This window comes from Bos mutus, chromosome 19, assembly GCF_027580195.1.
Source record: "Bos mutus isolate GX-2022 chromosome 19, NWIPB_WYAK_1.1, whole genome shotgun sequence".
Taxonomy (NCBI): domain Eukaryota; kingdom Metazoa; phylum Chordata; class Mammalia; order Artiodactyla; family Bovidae; genus Bos; species Bos mutus.
In genome coordinates, this window is record NC_091635.1 from 61,586,180 (window position 1) to 61,603,367 (window position 17,188).

The 17,188-nt window shown below is 36.5% G+C and overlaps 1 pseudogene; it reads left to right on the top strand.

Moving 5' to 3' along the window:
* The first annotated feature begins 6,075 nt into the window (after window positions 1-6,075).
* Window positions 6,076-8,855, top strand: LOC138983952 (olfactory receptor 4A47-like; annotated as a pseudogene).
* Window positions 8,856-17,188: the final 8,333 nt, after the last annotated feature.

Genomic DNA, 17,188 nt, shown 5'->3' on the forward strand with positions numbered 1-17,188 from the left:
CAAGACTGAAGTAGCACAGACACACAATAGTCCATTTTATGGGTGTATCACAGTTCATTTATTCTTCTTTTAATTAAGAAATGTTTTTGTTGTTTCCAGCTATTTGAAATTATGAATAAACTGGTGTGGGTATCCACATATACTTATTGAAAAGACAAGCAAAGCATAAAAATATGAAATAATTATTTTTAAGACACTAGATATCAGAAACAACAGTGATCAGTGAGAGATAGGACACAGAGAGGCTGAGCCCTAGGATTGTTCACATTTACTACCTCTAAAAGTTTCCATCTTTGGTTCAGATAGGGAACCCTCACATGATCCTGGTAGACTTCCTGAGTTGTGTAGGTCCAGTTGAGGGTCTGAGATCATTAAGGGAGCCAGAATACTCAGAGTACAGTACTGCAGAAGATAGACGTATAGACCTGGGAGGCATGACTGTGGTGAGGTCATAGGGAAATGGAGATGGGGAAGTAGAGGGAAAGAGAAAATGAGAGACTGACGGAAGAAATGATGGAGAACTGCAGAGGACTCTTCAACTACTCATCAGAGTACTGACTGGTGTATGCATCTGAGGTAACTTCCTGAGCCTGGGGAAAGACATAGCCATATGAAAAGTGGGTAAGCACCAAGCACTTACCCACTGGACCAGGAATAGTGCCTGTCTTAGCAGTGAAAAACCTCAGAGTTCAAGGGTCCAGTGCATTGAGTTCAATATTGAGGGATATTTTGCATCAGTAGTGGGACATAATTTTCCCTAGATGGAGCACTTTCAAGATGTGGTCATAAACTCTTTCAGCAAGAATTTCAAAAATTCAAATTTTATTGCTAGCTTTCCAGGTGGTGCTGGCAATAAAGAACTCACCTGCCAATGCAGGAGACAGAAGAGAAGCTATCCAAAAGAACCTAACTAAATGTTGTGTTCAGAATCCTGTGTCTTTGTCTTTTATGAAGGTCATAAAGAATGCATAAAGTAAGTTAGAAAGTAATATTAATTATTTTCCATCTCTCAAGTTTTTTAAGATTGGTTCTATTTTTTGATTAATTTTATATAGAATTATTGATAAAACTATATGAAAATTGTTTTGTTTTGAAAAGAGAAAGATTCTAAAAAATTACTTAAGTATTAGATTATTCCAGTTTTTAATGACTTTTTGTGTGTGTTTAGAACATTATTTTCTCTGTAGAAGCTTTCCATTTTCTTTTAGTTTACAAGTGTATTGCCACAAATTAATATATAATATCCTTTATTTATTTTTTTAAGATCTGTCTACTCTGCAGTGAAGATCTTATCTTCCTTTTTTAAAACTTTTTTTTTTTGTGCACCATTTTAAAGTTTTTTATTGAGTTTATTGTGATATTGTTTCTGTTTTGCTTTGTTCTTTTGGCCTAGAGGCATGTGGGATCTCAACCCTCTGATCACAGACTGAACCTGCACCCCTTGCACTGGACGGTGAAGTCTTAACCACTATATCACCAGGGAAGTCTCCCATCTTCATTTTTGGCAGTGAGAGTTTGCTCTTTCTCTTAATTTTTCTTAATTTTTAATTTTCTTTATTAAAAGTCTTAATTTTTTATTTAAAATTTAATTCTTAATTTTTACATTTTCTTTTCTCTTAATTTTTATGTTTTGCTAGGATGTTATCAACTTTATTAAACTTTTAAAGAACTAAGTCTTGGTTGCATATATTTTCTCAATTTTTCAGTTACTTTTACTTCTGTGCTTTCTATCTTCTATTTATAATTTTCATTCTACAATGATCTCTGGGTTTATTTTCCTTTCCTTCTTCTAGGTTCTTTAGATAGTAGTGAAAGGTTGTTGCTGAACAAAAAGATGCCAGGATTTTTGGCCTCCGGAGGAGAAGAATTCAATCAGGGGCCAGAGACAAGGCTTGATCACTCAGAGCTTTTGTGTAATAGTTTTATTAAAGTATAAAAGAGATAGAGAAAGCTTCTGACAAAGGCATCAGAAGGGGACAGAAAGAGTATCCCCCTGCTAGTCTTCATTCAGCTGGATGTTATATAGTCACTGCTGCTGCTGCTGCTGCTGCTAAGTTGCTTCAGTCATGTTCGACTCTGTGCGACCCCACAGACAGCAGCCCACCAGGCTCCGCCATCCCCGGAATTCTCCAGGCAAGAACACTGCAGTGGTTTGCCATTTCCTTCTCCAATGTATGAAAGTGAAAAGTAAAAGTGAAGTCGCTCAGTCCTGTCCGACTCTGAGCGACCCCATGGACTGCAGCCTACCAGGCTCCTCTGTCCATGGGATTTTCCAGGCAGAAGTACTGGAGTGGAGTGTCATTCACTAGCAGTCTGTTAATGAAAGAAAGGAATGTCTTAAAACTCAGAATGGCACCAGGCCCCTCATCCATAAGATGCATTTTGGGATAATCTTGGCACCAGATGATTTATCCCGGGCCATAAAATGATTGACTTGAATCTTGTAGAAGGACAGATTACCATACAAATAGTTTCATTTACATAGATTAAGGGAACAATGTCTGAGTATAACATACTGGTTTGTCAAGTAGTTTCTGAGCCATTAGGTAGAACTGACTTAAAGACAGAATCTGGGGTAAATGCATAGTACATTAACATAGCTCAAGACAAACATTTCCATAAGAAAAATGCATTGGCTAACTCAAGGTTTGAGAATAGTTAACTTCAGGTGAAACCAGGTGTCATTATGGCAACACAGTATTTTAAGAGAAACCTCCTTTAAAATTTGTATAGAGAAGGAAAAAAAAAAAAAATCTCTAGTTTGTTTCCTCCTGCCGCTTAAGAGAGATAAAAATGTCTGACACTTGCAGCCTATTTCCTCTGTTTGGAGACCCCTGGCTTTCCTGCCTGTTACCCTCTCAGTAGCTCAAGATGGTAGTTCATTCCTGATAAAATGTCTTGTCTTCTAAAACTTGCATTTAACAAGATAAATGTAACTTTTAGCACTCCTTTAGCTTCATCCAGGTAATTTATGCATATTTATACTTATATGTGGGGCTTCTCCAGTGGCTCAGCAGTGAAGAATCTGCCTGCAATGCAGGAGATGTGAGTTTGATCCCTGGGTTGGAACGATTCTTGGAGGAGGGCTTGGCAAATCACTCCAGTCTTGTTGCCTGAGAATCCCATGGATAGAGGTACCTGGCAGGGTACAGTTCATAGGGCTGTAAAGACTTGAAAATGACAGAAGTGACTGAACATGCATGCATGTATCAATATATAATATGTAATATACATTATATATGTATACTATGTGTACATTATCTGTATACTATATACATACATATACATATATATATATATATATATATATATATATATATATATAATGTATACTCACTTATATATCTTTCAGATATTTTTTATATATACATGTACCATTATCTTTCCATTGAAAATTTATTTTTGAAAATCTTCACAGGTAATTTAGGCTTGTGTTGTTTAATTTGTAAATAATTTAAAAATCATATCTTTGCCATAAATTTATTTAATTACATTATATACACACACATTCATATATATAATCATACAGGATATATGTATATGTAGTATGCATATCCTGTATGATTTAAGTCCTTTGAAATGCACTGCAATTGTGTCATAGCCTAAGGTATTGTTTCTTTTGGTAAATGCCCCATGAACATTTTGAGGTGAGTGGAATATTGGTCACAAAATTGTTTTATCCTTCCACATTGCCATACTAACACAGATTCTATCAACATGCCTGTCTGAAAATATGCACAATTTATGTGACAATTTTTTTCTTTATTAGAAACAAGTTTTAAATGACTCATTCTGAACTGAACACTCAGGAAATCAGACCAGAGGTAAACTTAAATAGATTTGCCTATTTTGAAGGTCATGATTTAAATAATAAAGTTTTTGTGTATTCCATTTCTGTCCAGTTTGAACTTTTCCCTTTTGGTTACTTGACATCAAGTTATTATTCAGGGATATTCCTCTAGAGAACAGGGTTCTATAAGTCCCGTTCTGCATGGTGACTATCCTGGTGGGATCTCTGAAGATAATTTACTCTCTAAATTATGATGAAGGTTCCAAAGATGTAATCAGACAAGAATCACCCTTAGAGATGGACCAAATGAATGACTCAATAATATGTGCTGCAATTAAATGTAGATAAAGTATTTGCAGACCTTTGCTTTTACTCACAGGTTATTTGTCTCTACCACTAATCACATGACAGACTTCTTCACAGATTGAAATGATGGGCTCAACAAATAATAAAGTATGTATATGAAATTGTTCTTTATCTTTCAGGAAACCCATAAGTTAATAATACTATATGAAGATAGGACAGAATAACTGATTGAAAATCAAAGCGTTGTAAAGTTAATTTCACTATTTCAAATTTAATTGTATAAAACACAAAGAGCAACATTTTAATGTAAACAATCATACACAATTTGGAGTTTTCTCTAAAACCAAAATGTTGATTTAACTTTCGTTTGTTATCAGGACAAATCCTGTGAACAATGAATATTTTGGTTTTCTGTTCAAAATCAAGATTCAGAGTTACTTATGTAATACAATATTCATATTCATTTTCAAATTTGCAACAATTTGAAAGGTAATATTTTTCTGAATTACTGAGTTGAATTGGATTTGCTACAAGCATGGAACAAGTTTGCCTAATGGAAACAATCAATGTCAAGCAATGCTGCATTGACCATACTTTTTTTGTCCTTGGTGATGGAATCAGTGCCTGAAGGACAAGAGAGAAAACATCTGAGAACAGAATGTAAATCAAATGAAGATCTCATGCAGGTAACCCAGGAAGTGTATTTATGCACTTGTCTCTGAATTAGGCTTTACACTTTGCAAGAGTTCACTGACAATGTGAAAATTCAGTCATTTTTTGCAAAACCAATACAATATTGTAAAGTAATTAACCTCCAATTAAAATAAATATATATTTTAAAAAATAAATAAATGCAAAAAAATGTTTTCTATGTAATTGTCTTAATCAGCCATTTTAGGGATCCTTTGTGACTACTAAAATATGTGGAGATTGATGTAATACTGTAAAACTCATTTAGATATTTTCATATCATAAAGATTCAGAATAAATTTACCTTCTCTAACATCAAATATTTTTATAAATGCATTTTGAGTTTATCTACCTGAGGATATTTTAATGGGCAGTTATTTTGAAGTGTCATGATAAGTTTAACTGATATGTCCTCTAAGCATTATTTATTAATCTCTTGAAAATTAGAGGATGGTGTAGTATCTTTAGAACTTGAGTGGTGTTCACAACTCCAAGATAATATTGTAGTAAGCACAGTGTTACTTCAATTCCTATTCTTTCTGTTCACAGGTGAGTTTCAGCATCCTATCATATGTTTGTTGGCCATTTAAATGTATTCTTTTCCAATTGTTTATATGTTCTTTAATATTTTATTTATATACTTTATTTGTTAATTGATTATAGAGATTTGTCTATTTTAGGTATTACCTTTGTGTATATACTCTAAAATATAAATCATTTCCACAAATTGCCTTCATCTGCCTACATTATGGTATCTTCTTAAATCATAAAAAATATTGAAATTGTCACATCTATCTATTTGGGATTTCAATGATTGCTTAAGCAGCATCCTCCATCCTGGGAATGTAGAAAGTTATTTCCTTTATTAACCAGAATGTAAATATGGAATAAATTGTGCCTTAATTTTCTTATTAGATTTTTTATCAATTTTTTGTTTTTAAGTAGGGTATTAATTATGCAATCAATTTTATTAGCTTCCAGATGGGAAGGTAGTTGTGGCAATTCATTTATTTAAGGTGTTTATTTAATTATTTAATTAATTTATTTATGTGTTCTTTTCCCACACATGTCTCTTAATGACTTGCCTCTCAATTAGTGTATAAAATTGTTGAGGTTATGGATGATGTTTTAATCAGTCTCATCTTATGATGTCTTAAAATACTGGAGCATGATAACAATTGCTTGAATGAATAAACAAATTATCTTAAGATTTCAAAAAGTTGCTAGTGATAATTATATTTACAAGTAATTCTGTCCTGAACTCTGAAATAAAATATAGAGAAGAATCTATGGAACAAAGGAACAGTGTAACTGAGCTCATCCTTTTAAGACTCACTTAGAGCCCCCAGGGTCAGAAAATATTGTTTTATGGTGTTCGTGCTCATCTACATTGTGACGATGGTGGGCAACCTACTCATTGTTGTGACTGTGGTGACCAGTCCAACCTTGGATGCCCCTATGTAATTCTTTCTTGGCTACTTATCATTTATGGATGCTGTTTATTCAACTATGATCACTACAAATATGATTTTAGACTTATTGTGTGAGAAAAAACCCATTTCATTCCAAGCTTGTATGGCTTTTTACAGAGCACTTATTTGGTGGTGCTGAGATTTTACTCCTGGTGGTCATGGCAAACCCTTGCATTATTTGACAATCATGAATCAGCAGCTGCGTGTTCTGCTACTGCTGTTGGCCTGGGTTGGCAGGGTTTTACATGCTGTAGTTCAACTACTCTTAGCTTACAATCTGCCAGGGTCCAGCCCCAGCAGGATCCAGGGAATCCCTCAGGATGACGGCATCGGCAATAAGGAAAGTAAAAGGGGAGAGAAAGAGGCTTGATATTCCTTGCTTTACACAGAAAGCCAATAAAGCTCCTGACACGGAACTTGCTCTGTTCACAGAGGCCACACACGCCCTTTCAGTGGGGTAAGGACGCAGGATGCCCCCTCCCTGGTGAAGACGCAAGGCGCCTTCCCAATCCAGTCTTAGAAGCCCAGGCAAAAAAGTGAACTCAAAGAGCCACTGTGTTCCAAGGAGTCATCCTGAAAGAAGAAGAGAGGGAGAAAGAAAGACAAAGAAAGAATGACATCAGGAGACCAAGCTTCAGTGAGTGAGGCCCATAACTTTATTTTCAAAAGGAACTTTTATACATTGACTTGTACATAGAGGGAAATGAAAGATGCAAAGTCATGCAGAGTCAGCCCAAATATTACATCTGTTTTGTGTTTATTGAAACCAGGATTTTTTCTGCATACCTTTCTCATAAACAATGTTGTGTATATTATCTTCTGGCCTTGGAGGCCTGTGGACATTTTATGACCCTTTTTTGATGAAGTCTTCTCAACCAGAAAACTTATTTTCCCTTGAAGTGTTTTTTCTTTATATTTCTAATCTATGTCAGCCTCAGAAAGTGCTAAACAGAGTTACATTCTCACGGAGCAAAGGTGCAGTGAGTTACACCAAGGAAAGAACCAATTAGCTCAAAGATCTGATGTGGTTAATTTCAAGGTTACTACTTGTTTTTCTTACACTCCAACTATGTTAACCAATGCACTCCCAGGTGCACAAATGGATAAGGGATATGGGCACTTGGCAGAAAACATTGGCTCAACAATTTAATCTTACACCAGCAATACTCTAATAGTTTTTAACTCTTTGAAAGGCTCTATATTTTTAGAATGTTTTAGGCTTCCCATGTCTCTCACAGTTGGGAGGCTGTCACATGTGTAGCTGCAAGAGTCTGGACAAACCTGTCAGGCAAGCTAGAAAGCCATCAGAGGGGTTTGAATTGAAACACTCCTATCATGCCCAGGAGACTTATTAACTAAAGCCCTAAGTTGACTTTTTCCAGAGAAAGGTGGTCAGGGATAGCCCCCTGTTAATGTCAGAAGAGTTGGTGAAAGACACAAAATAGTAAGACAGACAGATTCTGGTTTTGGGGTAGATGCTCAAGCAGGTCCAGGGGGTCCCTCGAGTCTTGATCTGCCTTGCTCGTCAGGTCTCTTCCACATGACCTTGTCATGGGTGGGATCTCCCATGGTGGCTCCTGGCAACAACCTTCCCTTCTGTGGCCCCAATGTTATTGACCGCTTTATGTGTGACATGTGCCCCTTGTTAAAACTTGCCTGCACTGACACCTACATTATTGGCCTTATTGTGGTTTCAATGATGGAGCGATCTGTGTGGTCATTTTTACTCTCTTACTTATCTCCTATGGTGGAGAAGGCAATGGCACCCCACTCCAGTACTCTTGCCTGGAAAATCCCATGGATGGCAGAGCCTGGTAGGCTGCAGTCCATGGGGTCGCTAAGAGTCAGACACGACTGAGCAACCTCCCTTTCACTTTTCACTTTTCACTTTCATGCATTGGAGAAGGAAATGGCAACCCACTCCAGTGTTCTTGCCTAGAGAATCCCAGGGACGGAAACGCCTAGTGGGCTTCTGTCTATGGTGTTGCACAGAGCCGGACACAACTGAAGCGACTTAGCAGCAGCAGCAGCATCTCCTATGGGATCATTCGGAGAAGCCAATGGCACCCCACTCCAGATGGCAATGGCACCCCACTCTTGCCTGAAAAATCCCATGGATGGAGGAGCCTGGTGAGCTGCAGTCCGTGGCATCACTAAGAGTCAGACATGACTGAGTGACTTCACTTTCACTTTTCACTTTCATGCATTGGAGAAGGAAATGGCAACCCACTCCAGTGTTCCTGCCTGGAGAATCCCAGGGATGGAGGAGCCTGGTGGGCTGCCGTCTATGGGGTCGCACAGAGTCGGACACGACTGAAGTGACTTAGCAGCATGGGATCATTCTGCACTCGCTGAAGAATCTTAGTCAGGAAGCAAGATGCAAAGCCTTATCCACCTGTGGCTCCCACATTACTGTGGTGCTCCTCTTTTTTGTGCCCTGTATTTTTATGTATGTGAGACCTCCTTCCACCTTGCCAATTGATAAATCCTTAGCTGTGTTTTACACCAGTATGACCCCTATGTTGAACCCTCTAATCTACACTCTGAGAAATGGAGAGATGCAAAATGCCATGAAAAAGCTCTGGATCAGAAAATGAAAATAAGACAGGCATAAGGGAAACATTACCTATTTTCCCTGAAGATTTGCTCTTTCCAAGAAAGTCATGTGTGACTATTTAACTATAGTAAATTTCTCCACAGTTCTAATACATTGGACATGATGAAAGTATTTATTCTATAAATGCTTCCAATGATCAAAGCACACTTTTAAGATTTTCATAATTTCCTGGTTCAAACTGTTTTGTTTAATATATATTTTTATGATTGTTAAATTTCTTAGGAAATATATTTAGTTTTTGGTGTAAAATCTCTCTATTGAGAGTATAGGCTTATGTTCTTATGGTGAGTTAAATTGTAATTAAAACTGTAAATTTATTTTTTTAGTGGAAGATATTCTTATGTTTTTCTCTCCAATAATGTAATCTTTGAGAATTGTAGGACTAAATGAAAATTTGAGAAAAATAAAATAAGACAAAAACTTGGATTACTCTTCTCCACATAAAGATTGTTCATATTAATATTTGAGGTATATGTCTCATTTTTTATCTGCAGATACTTATATTATTTTGCCAGTATGTTTAGCATGTTACCATTGAAGAAAAATAATGTTTCAGAGTTACAATATTAATTATAAAGAGGATGAATATATAAAAATAATCTGAATGAATGAGATATATACACAGAAAAATAACTGAATCATACTAATTTTTCCACTTGGGCAATCATAGCAGCTTTCAAGTGTAACAGCTTCATTTGGTGTTATATTTTCATAAATGTGAAGCATTCACCTTCCAGATAGTTCAGAATATTTTATCATACTTCTGCTATTTTTTCATTATTCACATCTCCAATTTTGCTTATTGTGTTTCATTATGTCTTTTAAGATCTAGACCCTACCCTTCACATGTAAAGTTAGCATAATCCATAATCGATGAGCTTCAAATATACACTATAGAATTTGACAACAGAATTTGGGTGATATCATTGGTAAGACGGATACTGACAATACAAGCCACTTTTATGTCTCTTGTTAATGAAATACAAATCATTAGGAAGTAATAGGCCAGAAAAAAGTGTTTTATTTGACAGAGACATCATGTATGATATCCTCTCACTCTTTCTGGATCAGGCTTGAAACTAAACATTATTGCCTATAATATGTTGGAAGCATGTAGTCAAATAAATTATTTTTTTCCTGCCTCTCTTGTTTAGTCTGGATTCATGTGGATAAAGCTATGAGGCAATTGAGGCTTTTCATAGGAGGTTGTACCATAGGTGAAACCTTATATTCTCATGTTTATCCTTACTGTCATTACATGGAACTTCTTCTTCTTGTTATCTTCATGTCTTTCCCAGTGTAACACCATTCACCAAGTAATATCAAACATTTGAGTTTAGCTGAACATAAAATTAATTCTCCCTCTTTGGAATGTCCCTATAGAGCTGAATGTTTTTTCTTCCTCCAGATTCCTACTTTAAATCCTTTACAATGCAGTGGTTATTTGGAAATAGGCTCTGTGGGAAATGAGTAGGTCATGAAGGTGAAGGTATCATGCATGAGATTAAAGTTGTTGAAAAGAGACCAACCCCAGTGAGCTCATGAGACCTTTCTGTCATGTGAGGGTAGAGCAAACAGATGGTTGTCTATGAACCAGGAAGGGGACTCACCAGGTATGAAATCTGCTACAGCTTAATCTTGGATCTGGTCCTCTGAAACTGTGAAAAATAAATATTTGTTGTATAAACTACCCATTTCATGTTATTCTGTAAAAGCAGCAGTTAATTTTCAAATTTGTGTATTTATTTAAAATGATGAGATTAGAATCTTTGTTAATTGTCCATGTTCACTGATCAATAAGCTCTGTGAACTGAGCATTACTTGTGTTTGTGTTTTCTGTTTTTTGAAATATGTATGAGATGTAGTGTCCACACCTAAAGTTTGCCAGTTATAAGTATCCTTGAATTTATGATCTATCAGGGTGAGAATTTTTATTGATAAAATTTAATTGATATATATTTTTATATATTTGCTACAAATATTAACTCTTCTTTGGCATGGCTACAAAGATTCATTTTGTTAATACAATTTCTTGTGCTTTAAATAAATATGTCATAATTTGATATTCTTTTACCCTTTGATAACTTGGATATTTTTATTTCCTTCCACTGACTTTCTAAATTTTAAAATCTTATGAAAAAAATTTTGTCAAAATACTTTATTTTTTAATCTATCTAGAATTTATTCTTGTAACAAGGAAATATCTAAGCCTATTTTCCTTAAACAGATAAAATAATCTACCAACATTATTGGAGAAGGAAATGGCAACCCACTCCAATATCCTTGCCTGGAGAATACCATGGACAAAAGAGCCTGGTGGGCTACAGCTCATAGGGTTGCAAAGTGTCAGACATGAAGCAAATGAGCACACATGCACACAACCATTATTATTTAATTAAATAGTAATTTGAAAAATGTCTATTTAGTATGTTAGGTTTCACACCAGCCAAAAGGTTCAATTTTGGTGTTGTTTATCTTTATCCTTCTCCTCCTTTTTTTCTCCTCCTCTATCTCCTCCTTCTGTGTTGTATTCCCCTGGCACTGACATATATCAGTGGTCAAGGACTTTCAAGGTATATTTATTCCTGGCAAGGGTCAGTCAGTTCAGTTCAGTTCAGTCACTCAGTCGTGTCCGACTCTTTGCAACCCCATGAATCACAGCACACCAGGCCTCCATGTCCATCACCAATTCCCAGAGTTCACCCAGACTCACATCCATTGAGTCAGTGATGCCATCCAGCCATCTCATCCTCTGTCATCCCCTTCTCCTCCAGCCCCCAATCCCTCCGAGCATCAGAGTCTTTTCCAATGAGTCAGCTCTTCGCATGAGGTGGCCAAAGTACTGGAGTTTCAGCTTTAGCATCAGTCCCTCCAAAGAACACCCAGGACTGATCTCCTTTACAATGGACTGGTTGGATATCCTTGCAGTTCAAGGGACTTTCAAGAGTCTTCTCCAACACCATAGTTCAAAAACATCAATTCATTGGTGCTCAGCTTTCTTCACGGTCCAACTCTCACATCCATACATGACTACTGGAAAAACCATAGCCTTGACCAGACGGACCTTTTTTGGCATAGTAATGTCTCTGCTTTTGAATATGCTATCTAGGTTGGTCATAAGTTTCCTTCCAAGGAGTAAGTGTCTTTTAATTTCATGGCTGCAGTCACCATCTGCAGTGATTTTGGAGCCCGGAAAAATAAAGTCTGACACTGTTTCCACTGTTTCCCCATCTGTTTCCCATGAAGTGATAGGACCAGATGCCATAATCTTTGTTTTCTGAATGTTGAGCTTTAAGCCAACTTTTTAACTCTCCACTTTCACTTTCATCAAGAGGCTTTTTAGTTCCTCTTCACTTTCTGCCATAAGAGTGGTGTCATCTGCATATCTGAGGTTATTGATATTTCTCCCGGCAGTCTTGATTCCAGCTTCTGCTTCTTCCAGCCCAGCGTTTCTCATGATGTACTCTGCATATAAGTTAAATAAGCAGGTTGACAATATACAGCCTTGACGTACTCCTTTTCCTATTTGGAACCAGTCTGTTGTTCCATGTCCAGTTCTAACTGTTGCCCCCTGACCTGCATATAGGTTTCTCAAGTGGCAGGTCAGGTGGTCTGGTATTACCATTTCTTTCAGTATTTTCCAGTTTATTGTGATCCACACAGTCAAAGGCTCTGACGTAGTCAATAAAGCAGAAGTAGATGTTTTTTCCGGAACTCTCTTGCTTTTTCAATGATGCAGCGGATGCTGGCAATTTGATCTCTGGTTCCTCTGCCTTTTCTAAAACCAGCTTGAACATCTGGAAGTTCATGGTTCCCATAATGCTGGTTTACTGAGCACATAATATATGCTAAACAAACAAACAAATAAAAAAAACCTTCCAAACTTTCCGAGTAGAGTCTCCCAGGTGCACTGTAACTTGGTCTTCAATAGGTAGTGCCACTATTCTATTCAACTAATGCTTTTAGTTGATGGATAACATGATCACATCACATGAATTCTATGGGGGTGAGTTATTTGCTTTATTTATTTACCATAAAAACCTGTGTCCTGATTAGAGATAATGATGAGTGCAGTACCATGATAAAGGACCACAGATCCTATTCCATGAATAATAAAGTCAACTGATGCATTACAGGTAGAAAAGATGTATATTTACTGCAAGTATATGATGACAAGATTCTTCTTCTCCATGTTGAGGAGTTTCAAAGGAGTAAGCTCCCAAAGGATTTTGACTGACTTCTCTAGAGAACTGTGCGCTATGAAGGGGTCAATGATGGACTTTACTAATGGAATTTTGGACATTCAGCCGAGATAGTGCCAGATCTAGATTGCTGAAAGGTAAATCTTACTGCACACTGGGCCCATGTAGAGCATTCATCTCTCCTACAAGGACCACAAAAGTGGATTAAAAAGACTAGCAAATATACAAGATAGGTCATCTTGTCAACCAGATTTTTGAGAGTTTTCTCTTGAGTGGATTCTGTCTGGTAGAAACTGTATATGATACACAAACACCTTTGCTTTTGGTCCATTCTGTGTGGCCCATCCATGTACCACTTCTCTTTATTGCTCTTGCATCTGTTCTTCCACTTTTTCCTTTCCTTCAATAGTTTATCAAATCTGTTTTCACTGTCCATGAGTCAGTGTAAACCCATAACTAGGCCATTTCGCTCCCCATGTGAAATGGAAGAGCATAAGTCCAGCTCAAAATTAAGTTTACAGGTAGGATTTTTATAGTAGATGATAATATTCAGCTATCTTTGCAAGGAAATATTTATGTTGCATTTAAGTCTTCAAGTTCTAGCCATCCATGTCAGATACTTCCAGATTTATGTGAAAGACTGAGGTGATGGATAGTCTGTGAGGAAATGCAGAAAGTTTGGCCCCTTGAAACTATTTCTAGATTTACAGCTCAGCCATGTTTTATTATGTATTCTGTGGTCACACATAGATTCTTGAAGTATCCATGGTTGTTATGTTGTTCAGTCACAAAGTCATGTCTTACTCTGTGAACCCATGGACTACAGCCCACCATGCTTCCCTATTCCTCACTATATCCCAGAAGAGTTTGCTCAACTTCATGTATATTGAGTCAGTGATGATATCTATAGACTTCATCCTCTGCTGCCCTGGTCTCCTTTTGCCTTCATCTTTCCCAGCTTCAGGGTGTTTTCCAATGAGTCGGCTCTTCCCATAAGGTAGCCAAAGTACTGGAGCTTCAGTTTCCAATGAATATCTGTGGTTGATTTCCTTTAAGATTGACTGATTTGTTCTAGGTCCTTGTTAAACCTTTCTTTCATCTTCTCAATCTTTGTCTCCAGGCTATTTATCCGTGATTCCATTTTGATTTCAAGATTTTGGATCAATTTCACTATCATTATTTGGAATTCTTTATCAGGTAGATTCCCTATCTCTTCCTCTTTTGTTTGGTTTGGTGGGCATTTATCCTGTTCCTTTATCTGCTGGGTATTCCTCTGTCTTGATTTGATCTCTTTCTGTCCAAGTGACTCTCACGAGTCTTTGAATTGCACCACAATTCAAAAACATCAATTCTTTGGTACTCAGTTCTCTTTATGGCAGCTCTCATATCTGTACAATTTTGCCATAGCTTTCTTCCAAAGGAGCAAGTGTCTTTAATTTCATGGCTGCTGACACTATCCACAGTGATTTTGAGCCTAAGAAAGTAAAGTCTGTCACTGTTTCCACTGTGAAGGTAATCCTCATTTACTCTCAGTGAAAGAACCAATGCTTTTTAAAGACAAAGGAAAAACCCCAGCAGGTAAGTTCTTGAGACATTTGACAAGGGATACTCATTTAAAATTAATGTGGTATATTTAAACATAACTAAGGTCTAAAATAGCATACATTTTCATTGAAGGAAGTCTGAGCTGATAAAATTAAACTAACAAAACACAGAAACGTACTAAAATATACAAAATGTATTTGGCTTATGATTAAAACTTGAAAGATGTTCACTGCCCAGTTTGCCAAATAAAAAGGAAAAACATGTAATATATTACAAATAAACTAATGGACTGGTAATCTTGGTTAGTGGACTATTATATTTTAATGGATATGTTAATTTTAAAAATCACGTTTGGATTTTTAAATTAGATAATTTAAATTTATGCATCATTCCAAGTTTGTCAAAATAGAAAGAAATATATACTTATTCTGTTCTGGTAACTTGATACAGCCTTTATGTGTGGCTCTTTTAAAATTATGACAACAACCATGTTTGTTCCTATGCGTTAAGAAACCCATGTTCAAGAACGTACCTTGCTTACCATAAAAGTATAATTGCAACCCTGGTGGTTCAGATGGTAAAAAGTCTACCTGCAATGCAGGAGACCTGGGTTCAATCCCTGAGTCAGGAAAATCCTTTGGAGAAAGAAATGGCAACCAATTCCAGTAGTCTCACCTGGAAAATCTCATTTTCTTAAGTGGGGCTTCCCTGGTGGCTCACACAGTAAACAGTCCACCTGAAATGCAGGACTGGATTCAGTCCCTGAGTTGGGAAGATGCACTGGAGGAGGGCATGGCAACCCACTTGGGTATTCTTTCCTGTGGAATCCCATGAACAGAGGAGCCTGGAGGGCTACAATCCCATAGGGTCGCACATAGTCAGATACGACTGAAGGAACTGAGCACATGCACAGTAAGTAACACTTAAATTATATATATATATATATATATATATATATATATATATATATATATATATATTTTTAATAAGGAAATGTTAGCTGACTGGATTAAGTTCAAAATCTAGCTGTACAATCTTTCAACTTTTATAGTATTAAAATTTTGATGCCTTAAAAGATAGAGAATAGTTTATGTACCCATTTTTTAAATGTAAAATATTCAACTAGTAGGTGATTTATTCTGGTATAATCCAATATTGATAATTATTGAGTGGATCTTTGCAGAAAATAAGGTGTGAACAAAGTAGTTAGATGTTGTTGTTGCTGTTGTTCAATTGCCAAACCATGTCCGACTCTCTGGGACCACATGGACTCCAGCACACCAGGACTCCCTGCCCTTCACAATCTCCTGGAGTTTACTCAAGTTCATGTCCATTGAATTGGTGATGCCATCCATCTATCTCATCCTCTGTTGCCCACTCCTCTTTCTGAGATGTTTACTCTTGCCATCTCCAGTAGCTGGATACAGACTACCTAATGCCCTCATGGTCTTTGACAGATGGGCCTTATCAATCTGTAGCTTCAACAGTGATTGGATTTTTAATCAAACAGTAGCAATAATGTGAATACAGTATGCAGAATATTCATTACATCTGGCTTCTAAAAAAGTGCAGATTTTCTGGTACCTGTCTTTCCAACCCCCATCTCTCACCAAAATTATGTGGATGGAATCATCCTGGCTACATGTGAGGTTTAATGATTCTGTTATTCCCCAGAAGTGAATGATTTGAAAGTTTGGGTCTGCATCTATCATGGTATGATTATTTTCTTTTGTTTAGCATCATTCTTACCATCAGACAAAGGATATCTGAGGAAACAAATGTTTTGTTTTTTCTTTTTTTTCTGAATTTTGTTTGCTTTATTAGAATGTACTGTTTTCCTTCTTTTCTTTCATTTTGTACTTTTTAAATCTTTCATTCTGCTTGCTGTAGGTCAAAATACATTATATCACAGATAAATATAAAGCAGACAGTCTTATCCTATGCCCAAATAGGGATCCATGAGTTATAGGCATAATATTCTTTTCTATCCTTGACTAGATGTATAACAATTATCAAAATGACAAAATTTGTTGCAGTGTTCATGTGAAGCATTCCAAAATGTTAATTATCAACATTATTTATTGACCTTTAGGAGATGTCAATGAGAATTTTAGGTAATTTACTTGCAATACAGAAATAACCCTAAGAGGCAGGCACTATTGGTTTCCCCATCTTAATAATGAAGAAACTGAGAAATTTATTTAGTTGCCCAAGGTCCCCTAGACAGCAAGTGGTGATGTTTGGATTTCAACACAGACAGTACAGCTCTGGAGCAACCATTATTTGACACTGGGCTCTTCTCCCTCTCAGGAAGTTTTGGATTTTAAATAGGAACACACTGAATGAGAAACTTGTAGATATTATTTAATCTATGTAGTTCATCTTGTTCCTTTATATTTTGTTTACTTTCTTCCCTTATGATTTGATGGCTGCATTTTTTAAAAGAAAGTATTGATTTATTTGGTTGTGTTGGGTCTTAGTTGTGGCACACGGGATCTCCATCTCCTCATGCAAGATCTTTTATTGTGAGGTTCACAGCTCTCCTAGTTGTGGCTCATTTGCTCCA